Below are 18994 nucleotides of genomic sequence, written 5' to 3'. Positions count from 1 at the left end.
TACACTCCACACTCTTGAGACCACACAGTTCCTCTGCATTGCTTGGTAAAGGGTACCAAGTAATGCAGAGGAATTTTTAAGAAACAAAGTTGTCTTTAGCATCCTTCTGTCATTTTACTAACACCTGTCTCTCTAGTTTAAGTTATATTAGATACTTCTGAAGTTCTTTCCCACAAAGATAGGCTGTGATTTTAAGTAATTAAAAGTGGTAAGGAGCACCGTACCTGAGGCTCAGGATGCCTTTTTGGGACTCTGTTTTTGTTTGAATCCAACTTACTAATTGGATGACCCTGGGCAGATTACTCAAAGGACTTTGACCTTACTTTGCTGTTAATAGTACCTAACCTACCTCCGGAGGTTGCTGTGAGTTTCAAATTAGATAGTGCATATAAATTACTTAGCACAGTGCCTGGCACATTGAAATAGTAAATACTTAATAAACAGAAGCGGAATTTTTTTAACTTAAGGAAAAAATTTGCTATTCTGGGACAAATTTCAAATTCATTATATCATTATTTGCAAGTATGCTATTTTATGTATTATGTGTTTTTGAATTTTAGCACAAAAGTTCTAAAAGTGCTTTACACAGCCACATAATATATACATATATGCACAAGCACACACATATCTTACTGAATTGATTAATTTGAATTTTGTCAGATCAAATGTGTAGAGTCTGAATAGAGTAGGTCTCTATTTTATTTGCATGCACTACATTTCAAAGTATGAATCCTAGTGATCAACATTTATTTTTGTAATTATTGCGTATTTATTATGATTACACTGAATGTGTTTAATTCTTTTTTGAGATGTAGCCCTGGGAATGTTTATTTTTTATTTTGAGGCAATATTCTTTTTAGCAAGGCTTGAATTCCAGAGTGATTTAAAGAAGAAATATAAGCAATACAAAGTTGAACTCTATGCCTCTGAATACAACTCAGTAATAATAACAATTTGCATTTGAACAGTGCTTTTATAATTTCCAAAGCATCTTCACATAGCCTCTTTTGAAATGTAGTCAAATTGCACATTTTATCCCAATAGTGAAAACTCTAACTACACTTTTAAAATGGACTGAGGTGCCAGGCGCGGTGGCTCACGCCTGTAATCCCGGCACTATGGGAGACCAAGGCGGGCGGACCACGAGGTCAAGAGATCTAGGTCATCCTGGCCAACATGGTGAAACCCCGTCTCTACTAAAAATACAAAAAAATAGCTGGGCATGGTGGCATGTGCCTGCAGTCCCAGCTACTTGGGAGGCTGAGGCAGGAGAATCCCTTGAACCCGGGAGGCGGAGGTTGCAGTGAGCTGAGATCTCGCCACTGCACTGCAGCCTGGCAACAGAGCAAGACTCCATCTCAAATTAAAAAAAAAAAAAAGTGGACTGAGGCTGGGTGCAGCGGCTCACACTTATAATCACAGCACTTTGGGAGGCTGAGGCAGGAGGATTGCTTGAGGTCAGGAGTTCAGGAGCAGCCTGGGCAACATAATGAGACACTATCTCTACACAAAATTTAAAAATAAGCGAGGCATGGTGATGTAGCTCACTGCAGCCTCTGCCTCTGGGATTCAAGCGATTCTCCTGCCTCAGCCTCCTGAGTAGCTGGGATTACAGGCATGTGCCACCACACCCAGCTAATTTTGTATTTTTAGTAGAAGTAGGGTTTCTCCATGTTGGTCAGGCTGGTCTCGAACTTCCGATCTCAGGTGATCCACTTGCCTTAGCCTCCCAAAGTGCTGTGATTACAGGCGTGAGCCACTGCGCCCGGTGGGAAAACTGTATTTTTATGCTTAGGTTCTGTGAAGAATGGACAGTCATGCAGGAGTATGATTGGACAAAAGGAGGTTATGATCTAATGTGAATACACTGGGGGGAACTTAGCAAGGCCTGTTTGTTCAGATTCTTCTTGGCTTTTAGTTACAGGGCAGGATCCCTCTGGATTAAGGGTCTTATGACCCAATTTCAAGCAAGGTAGGTCAGACAATTTATGACAATGCTTTAGGGGAGAAAGGTGGGAGAAGATCAGACTGACCTTCTTGCTTCTGTTTTTCTCAATTGCCAAGCTGCCATATTGTGGGCATCATGTTCTGAGCCCTAACAATATGTTTTTCTTCCTGCCTCAAAAACAACAGCCTGATGCCCAACTTTGGCTAGACTCCACTTGCCTATCAAATAAGAGTATATTCACCAGGAATGGTGGCTCACACCTGTAATCTCAGCACTTTGGGAGGCTAAGGCAGGCGGATCACTTGAGGTCAGGAGTTCGAGACCAGCCTTGCCAACGTGGTGAAACTCCACCTCTATTAAAAATACAAAAAAGTTAGCTGGGCATGGTGTCCAGCACCTGTAATTCCAGCTACTAGGGAGGCTGAGGCTCATGAACCCAGGAGGCAGAGGTTGCAGTGAGCAGAGATTGTACCACTGCACTCCAGCCTGAGTGACAGAGTGAGACTCCGTCACACACACACGAAAAGTATATTCACTTGCCATGTAATGTTCTTTATTCTCAGATCTAGTCTGATCTTTTACTCTACCCCTCCTCAAATCCTGATGCCAGCCCACCTGGACTGTTCTGGATTGTTTTTTGTTCTGTGGGCATAGTCATGCTTCCCCTCAGCTTATGTGGTTTCTTTTGCTAGAAATGTTCTCCCTATCTTCAGCTTACCTGTGGAATCCTACGCACTTTTAAAGATAAAACAACAATTTTTTAATCCTCATGAATCTTGTGAGTCAGAAATACAGACACGTAGCAGGGATGACTTATATCTGCTCTACAATGTCAAGGACTTCAGCTGGTAAGACTTGAATGGCTGGGGTGATTCAATGACTGGAAGCTGGACATATCCAGAGGTATCTTCACTCATTGGAAATTGCCCTGCCGGAAATTTCACTCATATTTGCCACCTGGGCTGGGTTGACTAGCAAGATCTGCTCTGTTGGGCCATTGACAGAAGCATCTACATGTGGACTCTCTTTGTTGCCTCACCTTCCCACAGCTTGGCCTTGAACATTCCAAAAGAAAGTGCTTAAGTGAACAAGTCCTACCCGTTCTTGAAATCCCTTCTTACTTGCATCTCCCTCAATGAAGCCTTTCCTTATTTTCCCATTAACCAGATGCGTTTTCTCTGTTTTGAATTTTCATCATTGTTTCTTTGTGCTCATCTTTAAGCACCGTTCTCCTTCTGCCTCAGTTTTATAGCCATTTTTATATTTATTTTCATACACATCCTATATTCTTGTCTGTCCCCTATGAGCACCTTGAGGGCAAAAATCGGGTTTTACTCCTCCATGTATTATCTGAAGCAATTAACAAGGTAACTTCCTAGTATATTGTACATGTTCAAGAAATATCTGCTGAATCAAAAAGAAAAGAAGAGATAGTTTCCTAATCCTCCATTAGGTATTTTAATTTCTTAAATACCCACGAGAAGAAAAAACAATTTTACTTGACACATACATGTGTTAGGAAATATCATGAGTTATGTCAAACCATAACAATCTTACAAACAGGAATGCCATTTGGCAGTTGGCAGACAGGAATCGGGTAACCACTGTGAAGTGGTTATTTCCAATCAACCATGCATCCAATGCATCCATGGATGGTTTGTGAACCATGGTTAATTTAATATCCACACATGCTTATTAGAAGTATTCAGCCTCTTGCTATAATCAACTTGTTTATATATTTACAAGTAATGACTTTCTGGTTATTTTAATTAAGAAACCCTTCATTCATTAGGATCTGTTGACTAATATAAGCTCTTCCAATGTGGCAAACTAGTATTTATTGCAGTTGTAGAAAGAGCAGGTTGACAAATTGCCACAGACATGCACGAAGAGGTCTTGATTAACCTGTTAGTGGAAGAATTAAATCAGATAAACATTCCAGAGAGCAGTTTTGCAATATATATCAAATGATATTAAATTGTGCATGTCTTTTGACCCAGCAATTGCTTTTCTAAGAATTTATCCTATAATAGTTGCCCAAGTGTATGAATATGGTGTTAATGGGATCATTGGTTATAAAAAGATATATTTAGAAACAACATAAATGTGTACCGATGAAGTACTGGTAAAACAAAGGATGGTACAGCCGTACAATGGGCTACTATATAGCTCTTTTTAAAAAATGAGGAAGATCTATATGAAATGATACTGAAAGATATCCATGATATATTGTTAATCAAAGTAAGTTGCAAGACGGTATGTATATCATGCTCTCATTTGTGGTAAAAACTGAAATACCAACGTGTGTTTATAAATTGTGGAAATTTAACAAGGACCAGATTTGTAGTGTTGCAGGGGAAGAAGAGAAAAAAGAAAGGTAGGAGGGAAGACTGAACTCTATTTAGTAGTTTTCTTTTTCTTTCTTTCCTTCTTTGCTTTTTTTTTTTCTCTCTCTCTCTTTTTTTCTTTTGAGATGGGGTCTCACTACATTGCCCGGGCTGGAGGACAGTAGCTATTCACAGTTGTGATCCCATCATTGATCAGCATGGGAGTTTTGACTGGCTCCATTTCTGACCTGAGTCTTTTCACCTTTTTTTCAGGCAACCTGGTGGTCCCCCACTCCCAAGAGGCCACCATATTGATGCTGAACTTAGTGCAGACTCCCCATTGGCATACTGCACTACAGCCCAGAACTCCTGGGCTCAAGCAGTCATCCTGCTTATAGGCATGCACTACCACACCTGGCTATTTAGAGGTTTTGACAAACAAAATGTGTTGTCAAGTCTTACTAAAAAATGTAATTCCGATACCAAGGACTCCTCTGTTTTTCCGTCAGTCTGTCTTCCAGTTGGTTAAGCTCAAACTCTTCATTCTGACTGACCTCTTTCTTGGTAGCCAGTTGGGAGCACGTCCCAATCTGTCAGCCGGTCCTGTCATTTCTATCTCCCCATCTCTCTTGGTTTTCTCTTCCTTTCTTTTTATTTCCACTTTCTGTATCGGGCAGTCCAGACCTTTATCACTCCTCACCCCGCACCTGACAGTTATTGCAGTTGCCTTTAAGTGGATCTCCCTGCCTGGAGTTTCTCTTCCCAGCCCACAAACTCTCCCTCTGTCCTAGACAGGATACCAGGAGGGTCCTCTTAATCCCCAGCAGTTCTGTCACAGAAAGCCTTCAGGGCTTACTGTTCTGTGACACACCTCTCAGCTCCTTCAGAGGAAAGTTGGGCAGTCAGACACCCTTCCGACAGCCTGGCCCAGTCTGCAGTTCCAGGACCCCACATGGTGAGAGGCTGACCTTCTCTGGTCATGAGGATCCCCACTTGGAAGGCCCTTTTTGCCTTTCCAGCTCTGAGACCACTACTCATTCCTGAATACCCACCTGCACCCCTATGAGGACCCACTTATTCTTCCAGCAATGCCTTCCTCATGAAACTCCTCCAACTCCTCATTTATACTTTTTATAATCCTTATTTTATTGCCATGTGAGTAAGTCCCTAAGATGTGTATGAAAGCCCCCAAGGGTGGGAGTCGTGTCTCTTACAGCAATTGATTCTGTAACCTTAATTTCCTCAGGATTTTTCAGCCTATGGGTACAGGGCCACAGAATCTGTACCTCCATGACTTTTGTCTTCATCTCTTCATCTTCTCCTGTGAAACGCTGCCCTCCTGCAAAGTACCTCTCAAGTTTTGCTGAGAGTCTCCAAGCAGCATCTCACCAGTGGTCATGAATAAGCCCCTGTCAGCTGTCCAGCTCTGCTACCATGTGGCATATACCATTTCTTTCTTCATTTCCTGGTCTTGTCCCCTGCCAGGCACCAATGTCCCCCACTGGGCACCATGGCTGTTTCCACTGTATACCACCGTGTTCACTAGGCACCAACCTCCTGCAGACACCACTACAATTATATTTCTTTGTGCTTGCCACACTGCTGTGAACCTAACAGTCTCTCACAGACATTAGCTGTTGAATGAAGGATGATATTCACTAGGACATGCTTTGATTTGCTTTTCCAGTGGTGGAGATAGGTTGCACTGATTTATCCTCACGCTCTCTCCAGTCACCCTTGGGACAACACAGACATTTGTGAAATGGTTTTTCAGGGAACAGCATACACCATCCTGAGCTGTTGAGCAAAGTAATCCTACCTGCCAGGGTTGCCAGCCCAAATCACTGGGTCTTGCTCTGACATGTTTTGATCCTTATACGGAAACTTCCTATCTTTGGGTCTTCAAAGTTCAAATCCAAGTAGGAGTTGATATCGAATTTCAGGAAAGTTCAAGTCACACCTCAAACAAAGTTGCTTTGTGTCCATCTGCTAAGCCAAAGAGAGAGTTTCCTTATGCAATTCTCACAAGGGGAGAATTGGGGACGTAAAACAATCAAAGAAATGCTTTCCCTGTAATGAGTGGCACAGGGAAATGCAGTTAGGAATGAATGAACAAATGCACTTAAAGCAAAAGTGTGGAGGAAAGACAGTCAGAAGACACTTTATGAGTGTTTGTTTCTTAGGCCTGGTGCTGAACAATATTATCATTCAAATGGTTCTCAGAGGCTTTGAAGTTAACAGCTCCTGGGAAAGAAAAGTGTTCACACTTGGGGTTTCAATCCACTAGACCCAAGGTCAAGTAAACCTGTTGGTGTGAAAGGCTCACAATAGAGGTTCAAATGGTAGGAAATCTATCTGGGGTTTCTTTCAAAATACCTGAAAGAATATGGAAATACTCTATCCTTATAGAAGGCAAAAAGTAACTCTGCATATTCTTCAATAGTCTTAGTAAAAGAAGTACTTTCAGACCATACAAATTAGGTTAACAACTTCCTATGACATCTTGGCCCCTATACTAGTCATTGATAAGATGTGACATGTAAGAAAAAAGCTGATGAGCTGAAATGCATGACACTTTAGTAATGGACATAACATTAAAAGTTTCTAAAAGGTAGTAGGTGTCAAATTTTCTCAAACTCTACTTTCATATAAACATTTTTGGAATTTCTAGGATATGTTCTATCACAGGGGTCTCACTCAAGAAAAATACCATAAATAATTGTGTCTACACAAAAGAGAAATAGAGAGTGATTATTTGCCTAACAAAAGGATTTTCATCCCCTGTACAGCATGTAATATGAGATCCAACTTACACAAGTGTATTTTCTCATCACTTTTCTTTTTTATGTTTTTAATTTCATGTTATTTTTTGAGACAGGGTCTCACTCTGTCACCCACGCTGGAGTGAAGTGGTGTGACCACAGCTCACTGCAGCCTCAACCTCCTAGGCTAAAGTGATTCCCCCACCTCAGCCTCCCAAGTAGCTGTGACTACGAGCATGTGCCACCATGCTTGGCTACTTTTAAAATTTTTTTTAGAGACAGGGTCTCACCACGTTGCCCAGGATGGTCTTGAACTCCTGGACTCAAGTGATCCTCCTACCTCAGCCTCTCGAAGTATTGGGATTACAGGCGTGAGCTACCACGCCCTGCTTGTTTTTATTTTTTTAAGTCCCACATCCACAGATTCTTTTTGCATTATAAAAGTAATGCTTAACTTTCAAGAGCACTTGAGATTTGTGTGACAGATTGTGCTGCTTAAGCCTTCACCCCTTCCCATCTACCTCTCAGTTGGTGATGGCAGCACTGTGACCAGGACAGATTTCTCCACCTCTACTTTATGCTATTTCATCTTCTTGTTGTTGTTGCTGTTGTTATTGTTGCTGTTTTCAATACACCATGAGCATATGCTTGTTGTAAAACGTCAACATGATCTAAAGTCTAACATGGAAGTCTCTCTTTACTCAACATATAATTTTCACAACTTCTCTCCATTAAGTTAAAAGTATTTTAACATTTCACTTTTTAAAAACCCAGTAAGGGAAGGTAGTAATATTTTCAGCCTAGAGAAAGGTGTACCCCAGATCTGACTGTGTCTCAGAATTACCTGAGTATGCTAAAAATAGATTCCAGGACCCACAATCGACCTACTTAATCAGAATCTCTGGGAATAAATGCTAAGTCTCAGAATGTGACACCCCAAAATATGGCACCTTGACATACTGAGTATTGTAAGCTAAAGGAAATTGAGAAAACCACAGAAGCAGAAAGTTCTCTCTGACCTTATCTTTTGAAGATCCTCATGTGACAGGTGTCCTGCCAGAAACAGGAGAAAAGGAATGTTACACAGGGAAGCCAAGAAGAATCTGAACAGACAGGCCTTCCCAAGTTCTCCCAGGTTACTACCATTAAGTCATATCCCCACGACTGTCCATCCCTTTTTTTTTCAGACAGGGTCTCTGTCACCCAGGCTGGAGTGCAGTGGCATGATCTCAGCTCACTGCAGCCTCAACCTCCTGGGCTCAAGCGATCCTCCCGCCTCAGCCCCTGAGTAGCTAAGACTACAGGCATACACTACTATGCCTAGCTAATTTTAGTATTCTTTTGTAGAGATGGGGTCTTGCTACGTTGCCCAGGGTAGTCTTGAACTCCTGGGCTCAAGCAATTTGCCTCTCTTGACCACCAAAAGTACTGGGATTCAGGTATGAGCCACCGTGCCCAGCTTAGTCTTCATTTCTGAAGACTACTGGATCATATTAAAACTACCCTTGTACTTTACAATCTATGTTCAATTTCTAGCCCACCACCTGGCAGTATTCTCATAACAGGTGTCAGCTCAAAATTCACACTAACAGGAATATTCAGGAATTCCCATGCCTGCGATTCCATGTCCAGCTTCCCTTGGCTCCAGGAAAAAAGAGAAACTCCTCCCTTCCTGCCCATCTAAAGTTAGTTGGCCTGCTTTCCTACTCGAGAGAGATTGACGCTGAAATTCTCCATTTCCTTCTGTGGGAAATCCCATTCCTAATCTCCAGATACCATGACCCAGACACACAATCACCAGAATGCACAGTCCATTTCCCAAAGGCAGACTTATTTAATCTCAAATGATACCAAGTGAGGCCACCCTTCATCTGTCTAGCCAGCACTAAGCCAGGTGCAGCTCAGTTCCTTATCACAGCCTTTCCTGCAACTTAAGGCACACCTCTCTTGCCACAGATCCATTGCATTTATGTCTATTGGAAGAAAATTCCTGGGCAAAAAGGCACACCCATCTCCCCAAAACAAATCCAAGCTTAAGCCATCTTTAGAAAAAGGAAAATTCTCTAACTCTACAGGAGAATAGTTTGTTTAAACCCAATTTACATCACCAAACAGATTGATTAGCATCTTCCTCCGAAGCAAGTTTCCTCTTGAAAAAAGACTGAGGGCTTTTATGACAAAAGGAGCTTACTGAGGTGGAGTCCCCCCAAAATAAAGCCAGGACTTGCTACCCTTGAAGTATGTCCCTTTCAGCCCCCTTCACACTTATCCTCCTATCTAAAACCTATCCAGCTCAAATTCCTCTTCTTCCGGGAAGCCTTTGCCAATTATCTCAGACCACCAGGATGTCTCCTTCCAATGAATCCCAACAGATAGTATCTATCTTGTTCACCTGGCAATTGCTCATACCTGGCCTTGAGACAATTTTCATATTATTGCCCTGAACTTTCAGTTCTTTTATCATTTAACTTTGGGAATAAATATGTGTCACCACCATCATTTCATCATGATCTACTTAAGGAGTGTGAACGAGAGCATCTCTTAGGAGGCTTCCTTAGACCATCTCTGAGCCAGTTCTGTATTCCCCTCAGGACTAGCTCTATCTGTGCTTGTCACACAAGAAACCACTGAGTGATTGATAGAAATCATCTAAAATGTCCTGCTGCTCGCAAAAATGTTTGTGAATTTTATAACATTTGTTCAATCCTCACAACATCCCTATGGTGGAAGGCATTGACATTATCTTCTTTACATCGATGAGGAAACAGCAATTCAGAAAGGTTTAACAGAGTCTCTGAGGCCACAGAGCTGGATCACACAGATGCAATTCTGTTTGACTCCAAAGAATGTTCTCTTAACTGTTATTTTGAACTACTTCCGAGGCGAGGCCGGGCACGACGGCTCACGCCTGTAATCCCAGCCCTTTGGGAGGCTGAGGTGGGTGGATCACCTGAGGTCGGCAGTTCAAGACCAGTCTGACCAACATGGAGAAACCCCATCTCTACTAAAAAAAATTAGCTGGGTGTGGTGGCCCACACCTGTAATCCCAGCTACTTAGAAGGCTGAGGCAGGAGAATCGCTTGAACCCGGGAGGCGCAGGTTGTGGTGAGGTGAGATTGTGTCGTTGCACTCCAGCCTGGGTAACAAGAGCGAAACTCTGTCTCAAAAACAAACAAGCAAACAAACAACAACAACAACAACAACAAAAAACCTACTTCCCAAGTCCAAGGAGTTTATTTTCACTAGATGAGTGAAAAGATATGTGGTTAGTTGGGCGCAGTGGCTCACGCCTGTAATCCCAGCACTTTGGGAGGCCAAGGAGGGCGGATCACCTGAGATCGGGAATTCAAGACCAGCCTGGCCAACATGGTGAAACCCCGTCTCTACTAAAAATACAAAAAATAGCCAGGAATAGTGGCGTACGCCTGCTATCCCAGCTACTTGGGAGGCTGAGGCAGAAGAATCACTTGAACCCGGGAGGTGGAGGTTTCAGTGAGCTGAGATCAGGCCATTGCACTCCAGCCTAGGCAACAAGAGCAAAACTCCGTCTCAAAAAAAAAAAAAAAAAAAAAAAGATATATGGCAAAAATAAGGTCCAGTTTAAGTGAGGAGGGCCTTACATATCAAGCTATGAAATTTGTACTTAATTTGGTAAGTAACGGGGTGCCATTTGAAGGCTCTTGGGCACAGAAATGACAGGATCAGTGTTGGTGTTAGGAAGATTAATCTGACAGCAGGGTATAAGGAGAATGGAGAGAACCTGAAGGGGGGAAATCCTTCAATAGTCCAGATAAAACAGTAACTAGAACTTGAAGGAAGGGGGTGAACCTACAAGAGAGAAGGGGACTGATTATAAAAAATATTGAGAAGAAATGTCAACACAATCCTTCCACATAAATTTCTGGAGCCAGAGAAGTAAAGAAAAGGATAATCTCTTAATGTTACACAAAATGAACACACTTTGACTTGCATCCCTTTTCTCCTTTTCTCTTGTCTCTTCTAGTTCTTGCCTCCTTTCTCCCCTTGTGACTGAGCTACAATCACCTTAGATGGGACTCTTCTGTTACGTGTTTTTTTTCTAAAGAACACAAACATTTAAAAGTTAGAATTGTGATTATTCCAACTTGGAGCAGAGCCACAATAGCATGTCTTCAGAGCTGAAATATAGTAAAACATGCCCACTGTTTCTGCCACACACTTCAGCATGAATAAATGCCTAAAACTGAAATATTGAAATTAAAGATGACTAAGTGTGAACCAAAAACCTCTTTTTTAAGCCGTATGCTATAGAAAATAAGATATTTAATTTATATTCAAGTCAGGAATTTGGACCAAACCTGGAAGTGTAAACAAAAAGAAAATAACTGCATGTATTTTTTTCTTAACAAAGCACTAATCACTAATTTAAAACTATCTACACACCGAAATTAAACTTTTTTTGCAACCTGATGCAAACATAAGAATATTTTTCTCCTACTCACTTTCTGACCTTTCCCTTCAGCTATCCTCCAGCTGGATGTTTCTAGAGTTCTCTTGATTACTTTTATATTTATATCTCCAGAAAAATGCATGGTTAGATGCTATTCAGACAATGTTGTATCATGACCCCCCAATAATGAAGGCTCACTATATACCATGTTTTACACATCAAGTGTCTTTTAACAGCTTCAAATATTTGGTCCTTTGAGATTATTAACAATCCAGTAATGTATTAAGCACATTGTGGTGGTACTAACACCACCAGAAAGCAATATTACTTTATTAACACAGGGTTGAAGACATGCTTTTCCATTAAGGGAAAAAAACACAGGCATTAAAAAGCACATATATTCTACTTAAATTCTCTGATACTAAGGAATCCAAAGAAATCCCCACCATTCATAATTAGCAAGAGGCCTGGTTCCACAATATGCCTCTCCAATTCTCCCTGTGGTCTTTCCTATTTCTGTAGTAGAATGGTTAGCACCACAAAAAGTGAAATGGGAAGTTTCCTTCATTCTGGAAGCCCTACCAGTACCGTGCCTCTATTTGGTGTGTGTATTATAATCAAATCCATGTGTGAATGTTTATATTTTAAAGATGCTATACTCCAATATGTTCCGAGTTAGGGCTTTTGAAAATACTGTATAGATTCAACACAAAGCTAACTGAAAGGCTAATCTTCCCATTGTTACACTTTAATTAGTGAGACCTGTCATTACAACTTTTTATGATGGAAAGTATCAGGCCTTTTATCTTACTTTTAAGCCCTATTCTGAAAACAGCAGAAAAGGAACTGAAAAGACAAAGGAAACTGCATTTTATGGAACAATAAGGAGAGTCTTTAAAAATCCAGGGAAGTTCACAAACTGCCAATGAAAACTACATGGAGGCAGTGCCACTAAGAAGGGGGCCAGTTTACAATATTAGCAATCAGCTACCTCCCTAATCCTCTCCAGAATCCAAGTGACCAGATTTCATAACAGTAGACTGGAAGGGTGGCTTTTCAACTGCATTCTTGATCTGTAAGAATTTAAAGATGTGTTCCAAAGCTATTAGAAAGGCCTTGGTTTGTCATACCTGTGTTCTATCATCAGGTTGGTGTTAAATGACATTTACTGCAATTTGTTGCAAATTTATTCTATTTATTTCATTATTTGCTTCATTAAAATTGTTCTGACACCTTTAGGAGAAAATCTGATTTCGGAAAACACAAAACTCAGTACTAAAAAGGGTATAACAAATTGGAAGATTTACAGAATTAGCCTAAAATTAAGAACCACACAACTAAAAATGTTACAGGTTGATCTTCATTTATTAGATGAGCTGGATTTAGCAAACTCGACATTTAAGTAAATAATGCACTCAAAAAGTTCTCAGGAAATGGTAACTCTTTTTTTAAGATCTAAAAAAGCCAGAAGCCGAGACAAAAATAGGGTTTTCTTTCTGATTTTATACAATTCTTTTTTGCAAACATTATTTATATAAACATTGTACTTTGTCCTCAAGATCGAAAAGGCTTGATATAAATTAACATGCTGTTTGTAGGAAATGTGCATGTTTTGAGAGCACATGGGACAAAAATACAAACACAAAGTTGAGGGTAGAGTTGTTGGTTTGGGTAGTAAAAAAATAATTGGTTAGTGTTAAAAATATAAAAACGAAGTCAAGGGTACATTTCCTTTTTGGGAGTGAAAAATAATTGATTGCTGCTGAAATACTTTCCCCTCACTCTTTCGTTATTATGTAACTGGGTAGATTTGGTTGGTTTACTTTGCATCTGACTTGGAGACCAAAGCTTTAAACTGAGATAAGAGAGCTTTTCAAAGCAAAATAGAAAAAGAGCAGGGAGCGGATGGTTCGGAAAAGAGAAGATGCTGCCTTACAAAGGCATTGCCTTACAAATACCAACAGATATGCCAAAAGATTCCCTTTCTTCACTCCCTGCCTGCAGTTACAAACCGGACTCTGTGTCAAAACCCAGTTCAAGGCATGCTACAATTATTTTGGGGCTCTCCCCAGTTTTACCCAAACCCCAAGGATATTAAGAAAGAAGGAGAGACAGAAGAAGAGGAGGTGGTCTCTTTTGCTACCTCCACCATTACTGTCCCCATTTCGTCTGGGCATCTGGGGAAGGAGAGAGCCAAGGTGTACCTTGGCATCTGTAGTTGACTCACCAAACACTTTATTGTGATACCATCATCTGACTACCTTGTGAGTTAAAGTCAAAATAGAGAAGAATAAAATAAACTTTCTGTGAGGTCATCCAGGAGTCCTGACTGTCACTGATTCTATGGAAAAATAAATGGTGAGTTTACAATAAGCTAAAATTTAAAAGGGAAATTTTGGAACATAATTCATTATTAGTTGCAACTGCCTGTATTGAAAAGACTCAGCAGAAAGCACTCTATTGCTTACGAAATGCAGATGAACTAAGAATCTCTACCTGCTGCATTCAAGCAGGTATTTTCTTTAATATAAGAATTGGTTTTTCCTTCCAACTTACGTTGTTGTAATATCTGTCTAATAGAAGTATAGGGAAGGTGAAAGAATTATTGTTCTCACTCATTATACAAAAAGCAAGGGCATTATTTTCCGATTCAGGAAGTGCTAGAAATTCTTGAGACAGCACAGTATTTATAATGTTACCGTTTTTAATATGTCATGATCATCGACACAGAAAGCTGTGGAAACCTGAAGGAGGACTTTTGGCATAATGAATGGGAAATACCAGAAATACAAAAAGGCTTGGGTTTTGCATTTAAGTTAAATGTTAAATCAAACAAACACATGCTGAGGAATCTACCCCCTGCTTTGTAGATACGAATTTATCCTCAGATCTACATCTATGTGTCTCTGAATTGTTGGCAGCTCTACATTGGCAAAATTAAGTAAAGAGACTTGAGATGTCCACAGTGGAAAACAAAACACAACAAAACAAAACAACTTTGCCTTAGACAAAAGTGATTTGGGTTTTTTTTAACTAAGCGGGCTATTTTTATATACTGAGTCTTAAAAGACCACGGGTGAACAAGTACATACATTGGTAGGAAAGAGTATCAAGAGTTTTTATTTTTGTCATTCTCTAAAAAACAATTCTAAAACATATATATCTATATCAGATTCACCTGGAACTATTATCGAAAAGGAAGATCCTGCTGGGCACAGTGGCACATGCCTGTAATCCCAGCTACTTGGCAGGCTGAGGCAGGAGGATCGCTCGAGAGGAGGAGTTAAAGTCCAGCCTGGGAGCCGGGCGCAATGGCTCACACCTGTAATCCCAGCACTTTGGGAGGCCTGGGGGGCGGATCACCCAAGATCAGTAGTTCGAGACCAGCCTGGCCAAGATGGTGAAACCCCGTCTCCACTAAAAATACAAAAATTAGCCAAGCGTAGTGGTGGGCGCCTGTAATTCAAGCTACTTGGGAGGCTGAGGCAGGAGAATTTCTTGAACCCTGGGGAGTAGATGGAGATGGCAGTAAGCAGAGATAGTACCACTGCACTCCAGCCTGGGTGAAAGAGCGAGACTCCACCTCAAAAAAAAGTCCAGCCTGGGCAACATAGCAAGGCCCCATCTCAAAAACAAAAATCAATTAATAAAAGGAAGATCCTCATGCCCTGCTACTGAGCCGGGTCTAAGAAATTTTGCTACAAGTCACTACCCATACATCAAGCTAAACTGTGACCATCATAATTCTGAGGAAATATCTAAATAAGCAAAAATAAAATGGCAATTAAAATACATAGTATATTGAATGAAAACTAACTTTGAGTTATTTATGCATTTATTCAACACTCATTTATTGGTGGACATTATGACAAACCAGGCACATATTCGGTGTGAAATTCACACTTTTTTTTTTTTAACACCGAACTATCTGAATAGTTCCCTGACTCTCTACTTTGTTTTGCCCATAGAAATACAGTTGTCTCTACACAATACCAGAACAACCAGTCGATTGAATGAATTAACTAGTTGAAATATACACAACAACTTCATGATTAATATTCAATGTTTTCTGAAATGACTGAAGTTTTGGATTCAATTAGATATAGCTACCCTCTGAGTTTTAGAATGCCTAATGAAGTCAAAGAGGAATGCAGTGAAAATCTTGCCTGAGAATATTCTCAAAGCTTAAACTAAAGAAGTTCCTGGAATAGTTTTCAGGTTGTGCCATGAATTTAATCATTTAAGAGACAGGGAAAGTCCATGACATCAGAAAAGAAAAATAGGCCTACACACCATGCAAGCTTGAGGCTAAAGTTCAACTTGAGGATCAATGAGGATCTCTGCTTCTTTCATTCTAGACAACACATGTTTAGATCAGACATAAATATTGGAGTCACTCAATATACACTTAGCATGGCAATTGTAATATTTTTCTAGCACTGAAGAAATGGGTTTTATTGTCTGCTTTAGCTCAGGAATCCTCTCTCCTGATTCTACCATAGACTCCAGTTTTGAATGCCAGACTGTGGTTAACATGTACTTTTTTGGGGGTGGGCAGTAGCGGGGGGAATGGAGTTTCACTCTGTTGCCCAGGCTGGAGTGCAGTGGCACAGTCTCAGCTCACTGCAACCTCTGCCTACCAGGTTCAAGCGATTCTCCTGTCTCAGCCTCTCGAGTAGCTGGGATTACAGGCATGCACCACCACACCCAGCTTATTTTGTATTTTTTAGTAGAGACAGGGTTTCACTATGTTGGTCAGGCTGATCTCCAACTCCTGACCTCAGGTGATCCACCCACCTTGGCTTCCCAAAGTGCTGAAATTACAGGCATGAGCCACCGTGCCCTGCCTAACATGTACTTTTAATCTAAACTAATGTATATTTGTGCACACATAGCCGCAGGTCCTTTATCGAACACTATATATGCACCAAATAAGTTTCAGTTAGTGCAAGCTACAGAATCAACTCTCTCCCAATCCCAACAAAAAAATGCCAGAGGCCATACATTGAAAGAAATGAATGCAAATTAAAAACAGCTGCACACAGCTGGGTGCAGTGGCTCATGCCTGTAATGCTAGCACTTTGGGAGGCCAAGGAGGGTGGATCACCTAAGGTCAGGCGTTCGAGACCAGCCTGGCCAACATGGTGAAACCCTGTCTCTACTAAAAAATACAAAAATTAGTCTGGCATGGTGGTGCATGCCTGTAATCCCAGCTACTTGGGAGGCTGAAGTAGGAGAATCGCGTGAACCCAGGAGGCGGAGGTTGCAGTGAGTTGAAATTGTGCTACTGTACTATACAGCCTGGGCGATAGAGTGAGACTCCAACTCAAAAACAAAACAAAACAAAACAAAAACTGCACAATTACCTTTCCAATGTGATTTTATTTTATTTTATTTTATTTTATTTTATTTTATTTTATTTTTTGAGATGGAGTCTTCTCTGTCGCCCAGGCTGGAGTGCAGTGGCGCGATCTCGGCTCACTGCAAGCTCCGCCTCCTGGGTTCACCTCATTCTCCTGCCTCAGCCTCCTGAGTAGCTGGGACTACAGGCGCCCACCACCACACCCGGCTAATTGTTTGTATTTTTAGTAGAGATGGGGTTTCACCGTGTTAGCCAAGATGGTCTTGATCTCCTGACTTTGTGATCTGCCCGCCTCAGCCTCCCAAAGTGCTGTGATTACAGGCGTGAGCCACCGCACCTAGCCAGTGATTTGATTTTAATTAACCTATTTATACTATATATGGATGCTAAATTTATAACACTTAAAAGAAGTGTTAAAGAAAGAAGTATAGATTTGATAAAATATTTATTGGGTATCAAGATTTGGTATTTATCAATTACAATTTATTTTATTTTCTGATTTAGTGTTTCCCCAATATAAAACTATACTGGTTTATTTATGAATTCAAAGGTATGCCTAGACTTTTCTTTAAAAAAAAAAAAAAAAATTGAGAAGTGAGGGCCGGATGCAGTGGCTCACGTCTTGAATCCCAGCATTTTGGGAGTCCAAGGCAGGAGGAGAGCTTGAGACCAGGAATTTGAGACCAGCCTGGGCAATACAGCAAGACCCCATTCTCTACAAAAACTTAGAAATGTAGCTGGGCATAGTGGTACACGCCTATAGTCCCAGCTGCTTGGAAGGCTGAGGTAGAAGGATCACTTGAACCCAGGAGTTTGAAGCTGCAGTGAGCTATGATCAGGTTGCTGCATTCCAGCCTGGGCAACAGAGCAAGAGCCCATATCTTAAAAAAAAATTAAAAATAAAAATAAAATAGGGAAGTAGTTATTGTCCTGCATTCTGATTTTGAAGTATTATATTATAATATTCTGATTTTGAAGTATTATATTTCAATTATTCACTTAATCAAAGTGATTACACTGTTAATAGCAGTATTTGGGCTTAAATTCAGTGTTAAAATAGCTGCATCACACCATTAGTCAGTATGCAATTACAAGGAATCTAGTGGAGACAGTTGCATGCAATCCAGATATATGCAAACTAGAGATGAAGACTTCCTCAATTTAATGCATATGAGCAAATTATATAGTTAAGTAGGGCTCACTAAAGAATGAATTGTATCCATTTTTACCAGTTGGATCATGTGACTTTTCATTTCAATGTTTCAGAGATGCTTTAAAACTCAGAAGCTTTACAGCGCTGAAAGCGGTGTGAAGTTTCAAGAATCCATACCAAAACCAACCAAACAAAAATATGTCCTTAATGTTATTCCTAAATTAGGACTTTGTTCTCCCCCAACTCAATTTCTTTCACAACATTGTCTTATCAGAAAGCCTGTGATAATGCTTCCCTGCAGTCTCATCCACAAGATTAAATCTAAAACCTTGGACATAAAGATTGTGTTTCAGTGTTCAATAACATAATATTCAATGGAAGAAGCTTCATTTCTCATTCCTGAGACACCAGCAAATCAGGCTCAAAAATCATGGAAGGCTCAGAAATGATCAAGGAATAGACGCCTGATGGAACAGATGCACAGATGCTGTGCTAGAAGAAAAGACAAATGCTGAAGTGCATAATGATTTTGAAAAGATTTCTTTATCAAACATGTCATTTGTTTGAAGGACCTGAGTTGTTGGCATCAGATGTGGGATATCAGCTTGTTAGCAAAGTGAAACATGATGGCAGCTAGATACTAGCGATTGATGAGTCAATTGAAATCACTGATGCTGCTCAACTGAGCATCTTCATTTAATATGTCATTGGCCAGAAGTTAATGAAACACCTTCTGTTTTTGGTTATCATCACGGCCAATAAGACGTCACATCTCAGAGTAGCTAAATATTTTTTGTAAAGCATAGTGAGGTCTCCAAAGAAATATCAGCTGGCCAACCAATTACATACTCTCTTGGTGCTTCACAAAAAAGATGAGTGTAGTTTTTCTGTGTAAGTTCTGGCTGGGTAACATTAGTGAATCATTTGTAAACAATTCATTTATACTGGATTTATATCAATGCATTGATTTATTTGTACCACAAATAGCCTTCTATGGTTGACTCTGGGACATT

The sequence above is a fragment of the Theropithecus gelada genome, chromosome X (genome assembly GCF_003255815.1).
Source record: "Theropithecus gelada isolate Dixy chromosome X, Tgel_1.0, whole genome shotgun sequence".
Classification (NCBI taxonomy): domain Eukaryota; kingdom Metazoa; phylum Chordata; class Mammalia; order Primates; family Cercopithecidae; genus Theropithecus; species Theropithecus gelada.
Note: the sequence above shows the minus strand (reverse complement) of the source record.